This window comes from Tachyglossus aculeatus, chromosome X5 (genome assembly GCF_015852505.1).
Source record: "Tachyglossus aculeatus isolate mTacAcu1 chromosome X5, mTacAcu1.pri, whole genome shotgun sequence".
Lineage (NCBI taxonomy): Eukaryota > Metazoa > Chordata > Mammalia > Monotremata > Tachyglossidae > Tachyglossus > Tachyglossus aculeatus.
The window spans coordinates 7,627,100-7,645,215 of record NC_052097.1 but is presented as its reverse complement, the minus strand read 5'-3'; the positions used below and the strand labels follow the sequence as shown (position 1 = coordinate 7,645,215).

Here is an 18,116-nt window from a genome sequence, read left to right as displayed (position 1 = left end):
AAGAAGTGAGGGAGGGAGAAAGAAGATGAAGGGAAAACAGAGGGAGAAAGGGAAGTATAGAGAGAGGGAGGATGAATGGGAAAGGAAAGAGGGGGACTTAGTAAGGAAGGGAGAGAGGTGGGAAAGAGGGAATGAAACAGAAATAAGAGAAAGTAAGTGGTTTTGTGTGTGTGTGTGTTTACACACACATTTCCTGGACATCAGTGACCCAGAGGGACTTAATAAGGCTGATATCCCACGAATAGCAAAAAATGGAATCATTTATACTGTAACTTCAGTTTTCAAAAATATGAAATGTGTATACATGACTCATTTTGAAACTAAACTCTTACTGCTTTTTGAGGATTAAAAATAAACTCAAACACTCTCTCAAATAGAAGCAGCCTTAGAGAAAGTTTCAGTTGTCCAAGATCCCTATTTGAGGACTCTGTTTACAAGCAAGAAGCTTAAAATTCTTATAAACCAGAGAAGGAAAAATTCTAGGTTTGCAATAAAACATGGAGAGATGGCTTGGTTCAATTTTTCAGAGGAAAATTACCTTTGGTCTAAAACTAACATACTGAGCGTGATTTTTTTCAGAAAGCTGTGTGCCAGGTGAAACAGGGAGTTACAAATATGTATATTAGCCCACACAAACAAGACAAATTAGAGACAAAAACATAAGTACTAAATTAAAAAAAAAACATATTTTTGCACATAAATACCTATTGAGAAGCAACATGGCTTAGTGGAAGGAGCACGGGCTTTGGAGTCAGAGGTTGTGCGTTCTAATCCCTGCTCCGCCACTTATCAGCTGTGTGACTTTGGGCAAGTCACTTAACTTCTCTGTGCCTCAGTTACCTCATCTGTAAAATGGGGATGAAGACTGTGAGCCGCCCGTGGGACAACCCAATCACCTTGTAACTACCCCAGAGCTTACAGCAGTGCTTGGCACATAGTAAATGCTTAACAAATACCATCATTACTATTATTATTATTGAAAGTAACTGCAATAAAGCACATAGGAGAGATAGCAAAGGCTACAAGACAGAAAATATGGTATCCTTTTTCCCAAATTATGATAACAAAGGAGTCTGTTTCTTCTTCCCTTTCCTTCTTTCCCTCCTTCTTACTCTTCCTCCCACTATATATGGGGAGAGCAAGCTTACATACCCATAAGCTGGAATGAAAAATGTCTCTCTACACCTAGAGCAAAACTTATTCTGCCCTTCCTCCCACCCCCTGGTTTCCAGGGTCACTCCAGCAGAGAAAGCTTTTTTTCTTGAGGTGGGGGCTCTGGCCCATCCATCCTGTGCAGGAGAGATGAGTATGGTTAGCCCCCCTCCCTTGGTTAAGCCCATCAATATTTCATTGTGGTGAAAGCCCATTCTGATCAGCATTAAGGTGATTACACCCCCAACCTCTGGAAACTCAGGAACACTCTTCAGTCACCTCTTGGGGTGATCCCTCACAAAGTCCGCCGCAGCAGTGCCTTTCCCAATACCTCCTAGACCCCATTTGAGATGAAATGGTAGTAATAATAATAATTTAAATAGTTATGGTATTTGTTAAGCACTGACTATGTGCCATGCCCCTTACTAAGTGCTGGGGTAGATACAGGATAATCAGTTTGGACATAGTCCCTGTCCCACATGGAGCTCACAGTCTAAGATGGGGAGTGGGGGTAAATCCCTGTTTTACAGGTGAGGAAACTGAAGCATAGAGAACTTAAAGGACTAGTCCAAGATCACACAGCAGACGAACGGTGGAGCTGGGATTAGAACCCAAGTCCTCTGACTCCCAGGATCGTGCCCTTTTCACTAGGGAAGTATTTATTGAGTGCCCACTGTGTGTTTTCTTGCTTCAGTATGGAGTTCAACGAACGAGTCGGTGAGCAGCAGTGTCCTGCTTTGTGAAGTACCCTCAAAGTTCTGGACACATTTACGGCTGAAGTGACCACAGCAGAGTGCCAATGATGTCCCCAAATGCCGTAACTCAGCAGAAGGTTGTCTAGGTAACTGTTGCCAGCCATTTTTCAGGATTCCCGTTGGATCCATCCACTTCACAAAATGGCCAGGGTGGCTCATCAGTCAGAAACCTTCACTCTGATGACCTAACCCAAGCAGGCATTTCCCTACTTGCAGAACTAGAACCCTGGTCTCCTAACTCCCAGAGCTGGATCCTTTCACATGATCAATAGTCCTGGACCAAATTATGTAAATAGATAGAGAATAAACAGCAAACAGCAATGAGAATAAACAGCAAGAACAACAATCAATCGATCGGATTTATTGAGCGCTTACTGTGTGCAGAGCACTGTACTAATCCCTTGGGAGAGTACAATATAACAGAGTTGGTAGTGACAATCCCTGCCCATAACGAGCTCACAGTCTAAAGGGACAACATGATTTGGACGGATTCAGGCCACCGACTGCTTTGCACAAATGTCCATATTGATGTTTCTCAATAAAACCTCATCAAAAAGCCTTAGGACCGCTGCCAAGATTCTGCTGCAATGAGAATATATTTGCAGACACGCTGGAAAGAACAGATCTGAAACACAAGGCAGAAGTGAGCATAGATGCACATTTCCACTTGTTCATCAACATCATAACACATTAACAGGAAAAGAGGAAGAGAAATGTCAAATCAGTCCAGAAACATTTCAGCTTATGGCAAGAAAAGCAAGAACGAGAGAGGATGGAAAAAGTGGAAGAATGCAAGATTCTCTGTAGAGAAATAAGGAAAAAACTGCAAAATGATTGTGAGGAATAGAGAAGCACGCTAAGGGCAGTTGTTAACCATGAAGGTCTGAAGGTGGAATGTGACAATTGTCTGAAACAGTGCATTCTGACAGCATTAAAGGACAAAATCAGAAAGGAGGATTAATCCGAGTAATGTCGGTATCTGTATCATGGGTGTTTATTGACAGTAATAGACTATTACTCTATTTATTTTACTTGTACTTATCTATTCTATTTATTTTATTTTGTTAATATGTTTTGTTTTGTTCTCTGTCTCCCCCTTCTAGACTTTGAGCCCACTGTTGGGTAGGGACTGTCTCTATATGTTGCCAACTTGTACTTCCCAAGCGCTTAGTACAGTGCTCTGCACACAGTAAGCGCTCAATAAATACGATTGATTGATTGATTGATGGATTGACAGCATGCTTTAGGCAGAGCGCTATACTAGGAGCTTAGGGAATACATAGAAGAGGTGAAAGTCACAATAGCTGCTCTCAAGGAACTTACTATTTAATTGGAAAATGAAGAGCCCTCATGCAACTGTATAGCACACACAGCATCCAGGGTAGCACATAAAGAATCTACACATAAATAACAGTATAATGATCATTTTTGAGCAACTACTAAGTGTAATGTACTGCACAAAGTGATTGGGAAGAACAAGCTGTGAAGCATTGTTAAGCTTGTTATGGAACATGTCTGCTAATTTTGTTGTACTCTCCCAAGCACTTAGTACAGTGCTCTCCATATAGTAAGTGCTCAATAAACATGATTGATCGAGGAAATTCAGATCTCTCTCTGACCTTGTCCACTGTTATCTGCTTCATTTTGGCCCTCTCCACTGCCTGACAACAATACTTTTTCCAAATTCACTCCCATCCCCTCTGCCCCCGCCAGCTATCCCAGACATCTAACTCCTTTCTCAAACCTCCTGTCCCCCAATCCCCACTACCTCTCTCCCCTAATGACCTGGTTACTCACTAACAAAATTGAAACTATCAGGCTTTATCTCCCTAAAAATTCCCCTGCTCCTCTCCAATTCCCCACCTCCTCTTCCACCCTCTTCGACTCTGTTCCCTGCAGTAACTCAAGATGAAATCTCTCACCTCCTTTATAAATCTATCCCCTCCACTTGTGCTTCTGACTTCATTCCTCTAGCGCTAAACTTCTCACTGTAGCGCCAGCTTACCTGTCTCCATGCCAACCCCTATCCCACAACCTGCCTCTGGCCTGGAATGCCCTCCCTCCTCTAATCCGCCAGACACTTCTCCCCCAACTTCAAAGTCTCCCCCATCTCCCTCCTACCACTGCTCTCCAAACTTCTTGAAAGAGTTGTTTACACCCACTGTCTCCATTTCCTCTCCTCCAATTCTCTCCTAGATCCCCTCTAATTCTCTCCTGGATCCCCTCCAATTTGGCTTCTGACCCCTTCACTCTCGTAGAAACAGCCCTCTCTAAAGTAACCAATGACTTTCTTACCAAATCTGATGGCCAGTACTCCTAATCTACTCCTACTCCATCCTAACCCTCCTAGACCTTTCAGCCGCTTTTGACACCGTAGACCACTCCCTTTTCCTAGTAGCGTTATCCAACCTAAGATTTACTGACACTGACCTCTCTTGGTTCTCCTCCTATCTCTCTGACTGCTCATTCTCAGTCTCTTTTGCTGGCTCCTCCTCGGCCTCCACCCTCTGACATTAGGGGTCCCTCACGGCTCAGTTCTAGGCCCCTTCTATTCTCCATCTACACCCATTTCGTTGGAGAACTCGTGCTCTCACGGCTTCAGTTACCATCTCTTTGCAGATGATTCCCAAATCTGTCTCGAGCCCTGACCTCTCTCCTCCCCTGAAATCTCACATTTCCTCCTGCCTTCAAGACATATCTACTTGGATGTCCCGCTGACACCTCAAATTAGACATGTCTAAAACTGAACTCCAAACCCTGACCTCCCCGATATTTCCCATCACTGTAATAATAATAATTATGGTACTCGTTAAGTGCTTACTATGTGCCAAGGACTGTTCTAAGCACTGGGATAGATACAAGTTCATCATCATCATCATCATCATCAATCGTATTTATTGAGCGCTGTGTGCAGAGCACTGTACTAAGCGCTTGGGAAGTACAAATTGGCAACATACAGAGACAGTCCCTACCCAACAGTGGGCTCACAGTCTAAAAGGGGAAGACAGAGAACAAAACCAAACATACTAACAAAATAAAATAAATAATCAGGTTGGACACAGTCCCTGTCCCAAGTGAGGCACCTATTCTTTATCCCCATTTTACAGATGAGGTAACTGAGGCCCAGAGAATTTAAATGACTTGCCAAATGTCACACAGCAGATATAGGTGAGGGAAGGATTAGAACCCAAGTCTTCTGATTCCCAGGCCTGTAGTCTATTAGCTAAGCCACGCTGCTTCTCATACAACACCACTATCCTCCCTGCGTCACAAGCCCATAACCTTGGCATTGTCCTCGACTCATCTCTCTCATTCCACCCACGTATTCAATGTCACCAAATCCTGTCACTTCTACCTTCACAACATTGCTAAAATCCGCCCTTTCCTCTCCATCCAAACAGCTACCATGCTGATCCAAGCACTTATCCTATTCCGCCTTGTCTACTGCATCTGCCTCCTTGCTGACCTCCCAGCCACCTGTCTCTCCCCATTCCAATCCATACTTCGCTCAGCTGCACGAATCATTTATCAACAAAAACATTCCATTCATATCTCCCCATTCCTCAAGAAGCCCCAATGACTGCCCATCCACCTCTGCATCAAACAGAAACTCCTTACCATTGACTCTAAAGCATTCAATCAGCTCGCCCAAACCTACCTCACTAATTTACTAAAGCCCAGCCCACACACTCTGCTTCTCTAGCACCAGCTTACACATTTTTTATGGTATTTGTTAAGCACTTACTATGTGCAAAGCACTGTTCTAAGCGCTGGACATTGTGCCCTGATCTTGTCTATCTCATCACCAACCCCTTTCCCATGTCATTCCCCTGGCCTGGAACTTCCCTCCCCCTCCATATACACCAGACCAATACTCTCTCTACCTTCAAAGCATTACTAAAGTCACATCTCCAATTAAGCCCTCTTTTCCCTGGCTTTCTCTCCCTTCTGTGTCATCTAGGCACCTCAATCTGTGCATTTATGTACCTATCTTTAAATTACATATTATAAATTACTCATTTATTCATATTAATGTCTGTCTCCCTCTCCAGGCTCTAAGCTCGTTATGGGCAGGGAATGTGTCTGCCAATTCTGTTAGCACTTAGTCTTCTGTTCATAGTAATCCTGGTCAGAAGGACCTGGGTTGTAATCCTGACACGGCCACTTGTCCACTGTGTAACCTTGGGCAAGTCACTTAACTTCTCTGAGCCTCCGTTACCTCATCTGTAAAAAGGGGATGAAGACTGTGAGCCCCAAGTTGGATGGGGACTGTGTCCAACCCGACTCACTTGTACCTACCCCAGGGCTCAGTGCGGTGCCTGGAACATAGTACACATGCCACAATTACAATAAACGCTTAATAAATACAATTGATCGGCTGAACAATACCGGATGGGCTGGTTATTTTTTAAAAGGTATTTATTAAGCACTTACTATGTACCAAATACTGGGGTCGATAGATACAAGCTAATCATGTTGGACTCAGTTCATGTCCCACATGGGGCTCACAATATTAATCCCCATTTTACAGATGAGGTAACAGGCACGAAAAAGTTAAATGACTTGTCCAAGGACACCCAGAAGACAAGTGGCAGAGCCACAATTAGTAACTGCTGGTTAAGTAGTCCTAATTCCCAGGCCCATGCTCTATCCACTATGCAATGCTGCTTCTATGTAACCAGCATCAGAACAACAGATAGAAAATTCTTCTGACAGATTGCAGCTTAGTAACTGAAAGAGTCCACTAAGTATCCCAAGGCTCACTGGGCTGTCTAATGCCAAAAGCTCTTCAACCACAGGGAGAGATGACTTGCACCCAGGAGAACAGAATGATAAAATGTTGATTTTCAATTATGGAGAGATGGGTGATAATAACTCAAATACCTGATAACTTTACTTCATTCTTCTTCATGATAGCAGTCTAGTAACTTTTCTCTTGAAAACAGAATCTAACCATCTATATGTGTGACTTTTCATTAGAAGCAGAGCAGCCTAGTGGAAAGACCACAAGCCTGGGTTCTAATCCTGGCTCTGCCATTTATCTGCTGTGTGACCTGGGGCAAATCATCATCATCATCATCATCAATCGTATTTATTGAGCGCTTACTGTGTGCAGAGCACTGTACTAACCGCTTGGGAAGTACAAATTGGCAACATATAGAGACAGTCCCTACCCAACAGTGGGCTCACAGTCTAAAAGGGGGAGACAGAGAACAAAACCAAACATACTAACAAAATTAAATAAATAGAATAGATATGTACAAGTAAAATAAATAAATAAATAAATAAATAGAGTAATAAATATGTACAAACATATATACATATATACAGGTGCTGTGGGGAAGGGAAGGAGGTAAGATGGTGGGGATGGAGAGGGGGACGAGGGGGAGAGGAAGGAAGGGGCTCAGTGTGGGAAGGCCTCCTGGAGGAGGTGAGCTCTCAGTAGGGCCTTGAAGGGAGGAAGAGAGCTAGCTTGGCAGATGGGCAAAGGGAGGGCATTCCAGGCCCGAGGGATGACGTGGGCCGGGGGTCGATGGCGGGACAGGCGAGAACGAGGCACGGTGAGGAGATCAGCGGCGGAGGAGCGGAGGGTGCGGGCTGGGCTGGAGAAGGAGAGAATGGAGGTGAGGTAGGAGGGGGTGAGGTGATGGACAGCCTTGAAGCCCAGGGTGAGGAGTTTCTGCCTGATCACTTCACTTCTCTGTGCCTCAGTTTCCTCAACTGTAAAATGGAGATTAAATCCTACTCCCTTCTACCTAGACTGTGAGCCCATTTGGCAGAGGGACTGCGTCCAGCTTATCTTGGATCTACCCCAGTGCTTAGCACTGTGCTTAATACTATCCACACAATACTTTCCACTAGTCAAAGAACTCTATACATGGCAATCAAATAACCTCAAACACTGATGACCTGGTTGCAAGCACTACCTGACCAAAACAAAATCTGGTGGAGTCAGGAGGGTTTGGTGTTGGTGTAAAAGATTTCTTTCATTGTGCTTTCTTAAAGTGAATCCTTCTACACTCTTTTGTGGACCAGTATTTACTCCCCAGAGTTACTTCCAAACCTAATACCCCACCTGGTGGCTGCAAGATTTACATAAGGACTAAAGCATTTGCAACTTGTACCTGATGAATCCACCCTCAGTCCATCAGTAGTATTTATTGAGCAACTTCTGTGGGCTTTGTACGGTAGTAAATGCTTGGGAGAGTACAACAAAATTAGTAGACCTGATCCCAGCCCTCAAAAAACTTACAATCTACTGGGGGAGACACACTAAAAATATAAATTACAGATAGGAGGAAGAAATAGAGTATATAAGACATGTATGTAAGTGCTCTAAGGGTGGGAAAGAAAAGTTCGGTAACACACCCAAGAGTGTTTATTGAGAGCTTTACTGTACGCAAAGCACTGCACTAAGTGGTTGGGAGAGCAAAACCATTCTGCACTGAGTGTTTTTAATTCTCCACAGAAAGTTTCTGGAACACGGAAATCACCCACATTAGATAGAAAATCATCATCATCATCGTCAATCGTATTTATTGAGCGCTTACTATGTGCAGAGCACTGTACTAAGCGCTTGGGAAGTACAAATTGGCAACGTATAGAGACAGTCCCTACCCAACAGTGTTGAGGTTTACCGTCCCAATCTCTAAGCTTAAAGGGTGCTTGAAAACACTGAGATAGATTTCCCAACAGCAAAACCTGAGCTCTGCGTAATGGCTCTGATTCGGCTGTGTGAAAAATACATTCCATATTTTTCTTCCCGCCTCGACCCCAGCCCTTGATGCTATTCTCCATCTATGTGCATTCCCTGCCTTTCCCCAAGAAAACACTGCCAATCTCAGCCCCGGTATTTAGCTGTTTCTTGCCCATGAAGCAAAAGGAAAAGGTTAAAGTAGATGAAGAATTTGAGAGACTGATGACAAGGAGAAACGGTTGGAAGGCAACGAGACAGGGAGGAATTAAGTTGAAACTTTTCCTCCCTCTCCCTCACTCCTTCCCCATGTTGGACTGATCAACTGATCATCCAGTCAATCAATCAATCAATCAATGGTATTCACTGAATGCCTGAGGGCAAAGTACTATACTAAGTAAGTACAGTGGGAACAATACACATAGTCACTGCTCTCAAGGAGCAGTCAATCTAATGGGGGAGACAGAAATGATTTACAAATAGTGAGAGTGGTAGGGAGAATAATGTTATCACAGGTAGTAGTACAAATGGGTCAGTATGAAAGAGCTGAAAAACTGATGGAAGACTAAAGTCCATTCCTCCTCCTATCTAGACTTCCCGGAACAAATCTTATCACTTTCCTAGGTGCTGAGGGCACATTACTGAAGAAACACTTCTTCCATTTTGGGATAGGAAAGCAGAGGATGGGAAGCGAGGAGACAAGATCAGGGAGCAGCAGAAGAAGTGAAGAAGAGAGAGGCCGGTCAGAAGCAAAGAGTGCCCAATGTTTAGAACTGGTTTGCACTTAATGTGCCTTCTTGAGGAGTTAAGAGTTTCACTCTCCTTTTTTCCAGCAATCTCTTTATTGATTTGGAGATTTGTCAAACCATGGATCAGTCCTGTGAAGTTACTGACTAAAGCCTTGAGGCATATTTCGTTTCTCTGGCATGTGAAACCGGGGACAGCGGTGAATTAATTCTTTGTCTGCTGGCCCTGGGGTACATGTTTCAAGAGGCTCCTCTTTCTTCATAGATGTTACGTTTGCTGATTCCATGTCATCCTAAAGTGGCCAATTCCGCCTCACTGTCTCAGCTTCTCAGCCCACACAGGAGCTCTGCTTTGGCCCCCGTGCCAGGCTGACACTGGCCAAGTACAGACTGAGAATTCACTTCAGGCAAACCAAAGGAAATGTACAATGTAGGTCTTTGTTAGGAGGTTAAAATTCAAGGTGAGTTGTAGCTTGACTGCACGAATGGTAAACTAAATTATCCTCTTATAAGAAAAAATACAGTTCATATAAGTGTGAAGTCTGGAGAATCCAAGCATAGGAAACAAAATGTCAAAACGAAGTCTCAGAACTGCTTACTGCAGAAGAACGCAAAGGGAGACAGTGCATGAAGCGAAGGGTTTCAATTAACAATGGGGAGCTGAACTACTGACCCACACTACACCAGTTCTGTATGGGGGTTGTGGCAGGGCTGTGGTCACCAGAAGTCAATCAGACACAAAGGGGATGGGGTTGGGGGGCAGGATGGAAGTCAATCATATTTATTGGGCCCTTACTCTGTGCAGAGCATTTAATAAGCACTTGGGAGACTACAGCATAATAGACACAGTCACTGTCTACAATGAGCTTACAGGCTAGAGGGGGAGACAGACATTAATGTAAATAAATACAATTATTTATATGTACATAGGTGCTGTGGGTCTGGGAGAAGGAATGAATACAGGAAGTAAGTCAGGGCGACACAAAAGGGAGTGGAAGAAAAGGAAAAGAGGGTTTAGGCAGGGAAGCCCTTTTGGAGGAGATGTGCCTTCAAGAAGGTTTGATAGGGGAAAGAATAATTATTGGATATGAAGAGGGAGGGCATTCCAGGCCAGAGGCAGGATAGGGGCAAGAAGTCAATGGTGAGATGGACAAGATCGAGGTACACTGAGAAGGTTAGCAGTAGAGGAGCGAGGATTAGAGGATTAAAATCCAAGTCCTCTGACTGCTAGGCCTGTGTTCTTTCCACTAGGCCACGCTCCTTCTCTAAATTCACACTGAAGTATGCTCCTCTTGACTTAAGCCCTGTGCATGCACACAATCATTTCTCCCAACATCATATCACGCCCTATCCAAACAGATGCATGCGGTCAAAGAACGGTCCCTAATTTCCCAACAGGTTTCATTCAAAATGCATAATGGAAACCGGCAGTAGGGAAGAACTGACTGTACATTCATCCATTTGTTCTACTGTCTCCCCATTAGATTATACAGTTTCATCACCATCATCATCAATCGTATTTATTGAGCGCTTACTGTGTGCAGAGCACTGTACTAAGCGCTTGGGAAGTACAAGTTGGCAACATATACAGTCCCTACCCAACAGTGCTCCCCATTAGTTCTGACACAGTGGAGCTTAGTCAGGTTCGTGGACACTGATTGTGTTATAAATGATGGGGAGAAGAAGTTATAAGGCAGTAGGACAGGGAGGAATTAAGTTAAAGCTTTTCCTCCCTCTCCCACACTCCCTCCCCATGGTGAACTAATCAACCCATCAACCAACCAAGGTCTACTGTCTACTGACAAGGCCTGTCCCGCTCGAGTTGTCCAGAGTATTTCCCCCACAGCATTTCTGGATCCATCCCCTCCACCCAAAAGGCCATCACCCAGGTCTAAGGACTCATCTATCCCGGGGAGATTACTGATCAACCTCCCAATGGGTTTCCCTGTCTCCAGCCTCTTCCTTCTCCAGTCCCTACTTCACTCTGCTGCTTAGGTCATTTTACTAGAACGTCATTCTGCGTATCTCTCCACTCCTCAACAACCTCCAATGGTTGCCTATTCCTCCCCACCTCAAGCAGAAACTCCTGACCATTGGCTGTAAGGCACTTCAACAGCTCTTTCTCCTTACTTATCCACTATCTCCTCCACGACTCCCAGGCTAACAACGTGGAAGCAGCATGGCCTAGTGGATAGAGCACAGGCCTGGGAATCAGAGGACCTGGGTTCTAATCCTCGCTCTGCCACTTGTCTGCTCTGTGACCTCGGGCAAGTCACTTAACTTCTCTGGACCTCGATTATCTCAACTGTAAAATGAGGATTAAGACTGTGAGCCCTATGTGGGACAGGGACTGCGTCCAACCCAATTATCTTTTATCTACCCCAGCCCTTAGTATAGTGCCTGGCACATAGTAAGCACTTAATAAGTACCTTTAAAAAAAAGCTAACCCACTCACAGTGCCTCATTCTCACCTCTCCCATCTCCAATACTTTGCTCATACTCTCTCACCTGCCTGTAACTCCCATGCCTTTCAAATCTGCCAGACCACGGCTGTCCCCAAATTCAAAACCCTTCTGAAATTCCTCTTCCTCTACAAGGCAATCCCCTGATTTATTTTCTTCTCACCAGGTCATTTCTTCCCACCCACCATCTCAGGACTTAAGCACTCACAGCCATCAGGGACACTTTTTGTTCATATCAATTTTCAATCGATGGTACTTACTGAGCCCTTTCTATGGGCAGAACACTGTACTAGACACCTGGGAGAGTACAACAGAATTAGCAGACATGTTCCCTACACATTTATAATTAGCTTATAGTCTAAAGATGAGCTTATGTACTCTTATTTATTTACCAGGCCATTCCATTCTCTTTCCATTTTATTCCTCTCAGGAATTTATTCTGAGGCTGTCTCCATCATTAGGTAAACTCCTTGAAAGCAGGTATCCACACAACGCTTACTTCTGTACTTTCTCAAGAACAGTGTTCTGTACATAGTAAGTCCTCAGTAAATATTACTGACGGGTTGAATGCCTATGTGTACAGCCCTGTACTTAGACTACTACTGAAGGAGTGGGTTAGACACAAGGCTGTTTCCAGCCACTTAACCAGACGAATAGTGATCTCTGCCAAGAAGCTCCCCTATGTACCACAATAATAAAACCAAGGATTGAAACATCTCTAGAAAGCATTTTCAAGGTACTGATTTGTTCTCTGTTTTCAGGCCCAGAATGGTACCCATTTATAACTTTCACCAGACAGTTTTGCCCTAATTTCCTAATGACATTTCATAATTTGATTGATCTCAATTAAGTGTGATGGTTTTAATCCACTGTGGATTTCCACAGCACATATGATCTCGAGAGCTAATTTCAGATATCGGTTCAGTGCTGCTACAATCCCTTTGTGCTCAAAAAATGAACACAAATTGCTCATTTCTGCTGCTCTGTATGCCTACTTCCCTTCTGTTATGGTTCTGTCTCAAAGGTTGCCACTAGCAAACAGCTGTTAAGAGCCACTCAGGCCCGGTTCTCCGTGACCTGCTTGAACAACACTGGCCTACTCTAAGTCGGTCTCCACCACAGTGGTGGGAGGATGGGGAGGGAGGGAAGGGGACGGAGGGGAGGAGAAGGATCTGTCTCCTAATTCCCATCCAATCAGGCCAAACCAGACCACACGTAACCAACTCAATCCCTGGCAGCACAGTCCCCAATCTCCACGGTTTGTCTGTGCCACCACTGCCCAGTATGACAATAGACTACAGGGGATTATTGCCCCCCCGCCCCCCCATTTATGGGGTGACAGTGGAAACTGTGCTTGGAGATTAACACTGTGAGCCCCATACGGGACAGGGACTGTCTCCAACCTGATTTGCTTGAATCCACCCCAGCTTTTAGTACAGTGAGCGCTGAACAAATTCCACAATTACTATTATTACTTGCTGCCTTTCCTCAGCTGGGCATCAGTGGCCACCTCAGGTGGAAGCCGACAGACTGGGAAGCAGGGTGACCTAGTGCAAAGAGCACGAGCCTGGGAGTGAGAAAGACCTAGGTTCTAATCCTGGCTCTGCCACTGGTCTGCTGTGAGACCTTGAGCAAGTCACTTTATTTCTCTACGTCTCAGTTCCCTCAACTGTAAAATGGGGAGTAAGTCTCTGGGCAGACCCAGGTGGCGGCCTTGGGAGTGATGTGGCTCCCATGGTGTTCAGTGGAGCGGAATAATTATACCTGCCTTCTCACTGAGGGAAAAGAAAAAAAACCCAGATTGGTGAGCCGCTAATCTGATGATGCACACCTAGCAAATTCAGCATCCAGCGCAGTGGTATGAAGGTAAAACTCAAACAAAAAATAAACAAATAAGACAAAGACTACACAAATACACCCAGGCAGTGGCAAAGATCAACCGACTGGAAATTATTTTAGATTCTTGAGCTAAGACAAGTGCTCTGCCTGCCCTCGGAAGGAAACAACATCGCCTGTTTCTTCTCCTCCCCACTTTGCCACAAATACTCCCTGCTGCTTGCTGATGCTTTGAGTTGCTCCTACAAAAAGGGAGAAAAGTAGCCAGTGGGGAAATAAAGGAAGCCTAGAAATGGCCTAGTTGAAATATGTAAATTGGAGGGAAAAAAATCCTAAAAGCTCAGATTAGCCTTATTCTTGGATCAACATAGAGAGAAGGTAGAGGGGCACTCCAGGTTGGTACAGATTAGGAGACATCTCTCTTTTTCTTCCTCTCAATAATAATAATAATAATTGTGCTACTTAAGTGCTTATTATGTGCCAGGCAATGTTCTAAGCACTGGGGAAGATACAAAATAATCAAGAAGAACATAGTCCCTGTCCCACGTAGGGCTCACAGTCAATCTTACAGATGAGGGAACTGAGGCACAAAGAAGTTAAGTGCTTGCCCAAGGTCACGCAGCAGACAAGTGGTGGAGCCGGGATAAGAATCCTGGTCCTTCTGACTCCCAAGCCCATGCTCTATCCACTAAGCCACACTGTTTCTCTACCTCAAGAAATGAGGTAAACAGACATCTTAATAGCAATCAAAGGTAGGAGACAATACAATCAGGTGCTTCGTGGAAGAAAGAGCTAGAAGACAACAACCCACACTTTCAAGCCTCTAATGAAGCAGCGGGACTAGATGACACTCTCCAAATAGCAAAAAACCCTGATATATAGTTTCCAGTGTGGAAAAGGAATCGTAAATGAAAGACTGACTCGCTTTCCATCCCTTAATTATCCATTTATTAACTCTAAACTAATTTCACTGAAAACATCCCAATTAACTGTCCAATTATAGAAACACACTATATCAATCATATTTATTGAACGCTCACTATGTACAAAGGTCTCTACTAAGTGCTTGGGAGCGTACAATATAACAGATTAGTTAGACATGTCCCTGCTCACAAGGAGCTTACTATTAGAGAGAAAATCATTTTCATTTTATGAATTTCTTTTTAAAAAGATAATGCAAACAAACATTTTAAAGTGCTACTTATTTAGCAGCCAGGACATAGGAAAGGAGCAACATGAAGGAAACAGCAGGACTCATCAACCCTAGAGCTGAAATAACATGTCAAGGTTGGTGATGTGGCCCTAGCTGTGGCATTTTTGTTTTGCTTAGTCCCTAAAATGCAATGCACAAAACTCAACTCCCCTGGGGCAGGCACCCTTTTGGGTGCATATCCAAGAACCTTCCAACCTCCAAACTCTGCCATAGGCACCTCTGAATTTCATCAATCAAGTACAGCGCACTCACACAAACCCAGACTTCGCAAAAAGTGCTAGTTAAGCTACGATCTGTGAAAGAAACTGAAGGTACAGGAATTGGTAGCAAAATAAGATCTGAAGACCACCATCGACCAACAGAAAGAACGTCCCCCCTCTCCCCAGCCAGAAAGAGGGGCAGGGTCCTTGACGTATTCTCTTCCAGAGCAAGTAGTAAACAGGTTTACTGGCAGAAAGACGGTGCATGGTACAGCCACTGTTTCAGGAGACCCTAGGATCGCTGCATCTCGTCATATGTTGATCAAGACAACAGAGAAACCCAAAGAAGCTTTGGTCTTATTCGATGGAAGAGCTGAAGTTAGTAGCAGTAGTAGTAGTAATGGTGTTTATTGAGCACTCTACACTCAAGACATGTTTCTTATCCACAGGGTTACTCCTGACCAGGAGAGAGAGGCAGAGAACAATTTCAAACCAAGTCAAGGGAAGGATGGACTGTGCTACTAATTATGATTAGGTAAACATGGATTGCCAAAGAAGGGTATAAACAAGTTTTGCCTTCTCTCAAATGGAATATTCTTTGGAAAAGGCATTTTTCTATCATTAACATATATTAACAGATAACGTATATGTTGATTGACATATATCAACTCTGTCATCCCGTAAAGACTCACCTATTCTGATTCTCAACAGGAAAGTGAGACTTCCATATGAAAGAAATGAAGAACTCATCGGAGGATCTGTAAATACCTGGTGAAGAGAGGTAGCAGACGGTTCCCCGTACCATGTCTCCCAACCGACGAACTGCCCAGTTCTTTGAAATGAATAAAACCTGCTCCTTGGTGGCTGCGATCTCATTTTCAAACCGATAAAGACGGGATCGGTAACACACCTCAGCCTGATTCTGTCTGTTGGGTTGGACTAGGAGAGACACGACAGCGTATCTCTGGAGTGGAAACCTCCCAATTGGCCCCAGTTGCCAAATGATATCTCTGCTCAAGATCCTGAGTTAACGGATCAGTCGATCCTCCTTATTGAGCGCTTACTGTGTGCAGAGCACTGCCCATGGGCAAAAACAATATTTAACCCACATGAAACTAGTTTTATAAAATGTTTTGCCTATCCAGCCTGACCAACATAGCAAAGAAGCAGCGTGGCCTAATGGATAGACCACGGGCCTGGGAATCAGAAGGACCTGGGTTCTAATCCCGGCTCTGCCACCTGTCTGCTGTGTGACCTTGGGAGAGTCATTTAATGTGACTATGCCTTAGTTACCTTATACGTACAATGGGGATTAAGACCGTGAGACCCACGAGAGACAGAGATTGTGCCCAACCCGATTAGCTTCTATCTACCTCAGTGCCTGGTACAGCGTCTGGCCCACGGTAAGCATTTAACAAACACCATAAAAAAAAGAAGAGAAAGCACAGCCCCTTCAGATGATCTAGAAGCTCAGGCAGGGTGAAGCATGCTTGTGGCCAGCAGCTGTGGCGGGATGGTCCACAGCAACAGCCAACAACAGAGGAAAGTGCAGATGTAAATGTTTTCCTTTGTTTTGGCTTTTATCTCTGGCTGATGGAAATTGAGCCCAAAAAAGAAAAAGAATTTAAATGAACATTTATTCCTCTTCCTCCCCCTCCCGCTCTGAGTCTGGTCGACAATGAGATGCAGGCAGCAGGAAGAGAGGCCTCCTCCTTGCAAACCAAGGGATCGGTGGGGCAGGAAGGGCCCAAGCAGTATTCTCTACCCACTGAACTCCCAGGCCAAAGTTCATCATCTCCTACCTCCCTGGAGTGCGCGCACATATGTGTGTGTGCGTGTTTCAATCATCTCCTGCTTGTGTGTGTGTGTGTTGTTTTTGTCCTCTTGATACAATTGTAGTTTCGGCTGTGGTAAGGTTGTAGTTGAAATAGCTGCAGGAAAACTCCCGGAGGGGAAGGGGTTTCTTCTGATGGCCTCAGAGGACTCCATATCCTCACAAGGGTCGTGGGTCTGACTAAAGGTTCAGTGTGTGTGAGGCAGGGTGTGGGAGGGGAGGGGGAAAGACTCATGGGCTCTGGAGAAACTCAGTCTGGATGAATGTTGTGCACCTCTCCAACAAGGGCATCAACCTACCCAGCCTAAGCCTCTAAATGGGAGTTGGGGCCTGACCATCAGATATTCTCTACAGCTAAAGCAGAAGTTTCTATAGGAAAATTCTATCTGGCACAGTAGGGCAGACACTACCCTTAAGTCACTGTGATTTACCACTGTTTAACTTGTACAACAAATTAGAGGCTAGATCTCCAATAGCAAAGCAGAGCAAAGAATTGAGAAAATTAGCTGATACGCACACACACCCACACCCACACACACCCCACCACCCCCACCACCCCCGAAACAAAAATAGTTTTTCAGCTTGTTGATCCAGCCCTAATTCCCCTCTGGATGTAGAATATGGAAAACCTCCACGAATGTTGCCAAAAACTATTCTTGCCCTCAATTTTAGGATAATTTGCTTGAGATCTCATAGTGATTTTCTAATAATCAATCGTATTTATTGAGCGCTTACTGTGTGCAGGGCACTGTACTAAGCGCTTGGGAAGTACAAGTTGGCAACGTACAGAGACAGTCCCTACCCAACGGTGGGCTCACAGTCTAAAAGGGGGAGACAGAGAACAAAACCAAACATACTAACAAAATAATGACATTAGGGTTTTTAACTGCAAATTTCATTTAAGGGCAAAATTAATCCAGGGTATTTATTAAAGTTCAAAGCAGAGGATACTGAACATATAATCATTCATTCAGTCGTATTTATTGAGCGCTTACTGTGTGCAGAGCAAACTTCCCTAAGACCACTAGTGAATTTTACATCAAAATGGTGTTGGGTGTAACCATTTTACCCAGTACACCCAGTTCTCTTATAATGTGGGAGTCACATTCTTGCAAAACCTAATATTAAGGAAGACTCGCGCTTTGGTACTCACCCGTGTCGGATGCTGCACACGTGCAGACTTGCGCAGAACCGTTTCTTCCCGGCACCATGTCGCACTGCATC

The 18,116-nt window shown here is 44.4% G+C and overlaps 1 protein-coding gene across 1 annotated transcript in view; it reads right to left on the bottom strand.

The window, feature by feature from the left end:
• Positions 1–18,116, bottom strand: part of ANXA5 (annexin A5) — a 71,184-nt gene extending 53,068 nt beyond the window's left edge. The window contains exon 1 of the mRNA XM_038769182.1: positions 18,046–18,116. The gene's annotated coding sequence lies outside the window, so the exon portion shown is untranslated. The remainder of the gene's footprint in view (positions 1–18,045) is intronic.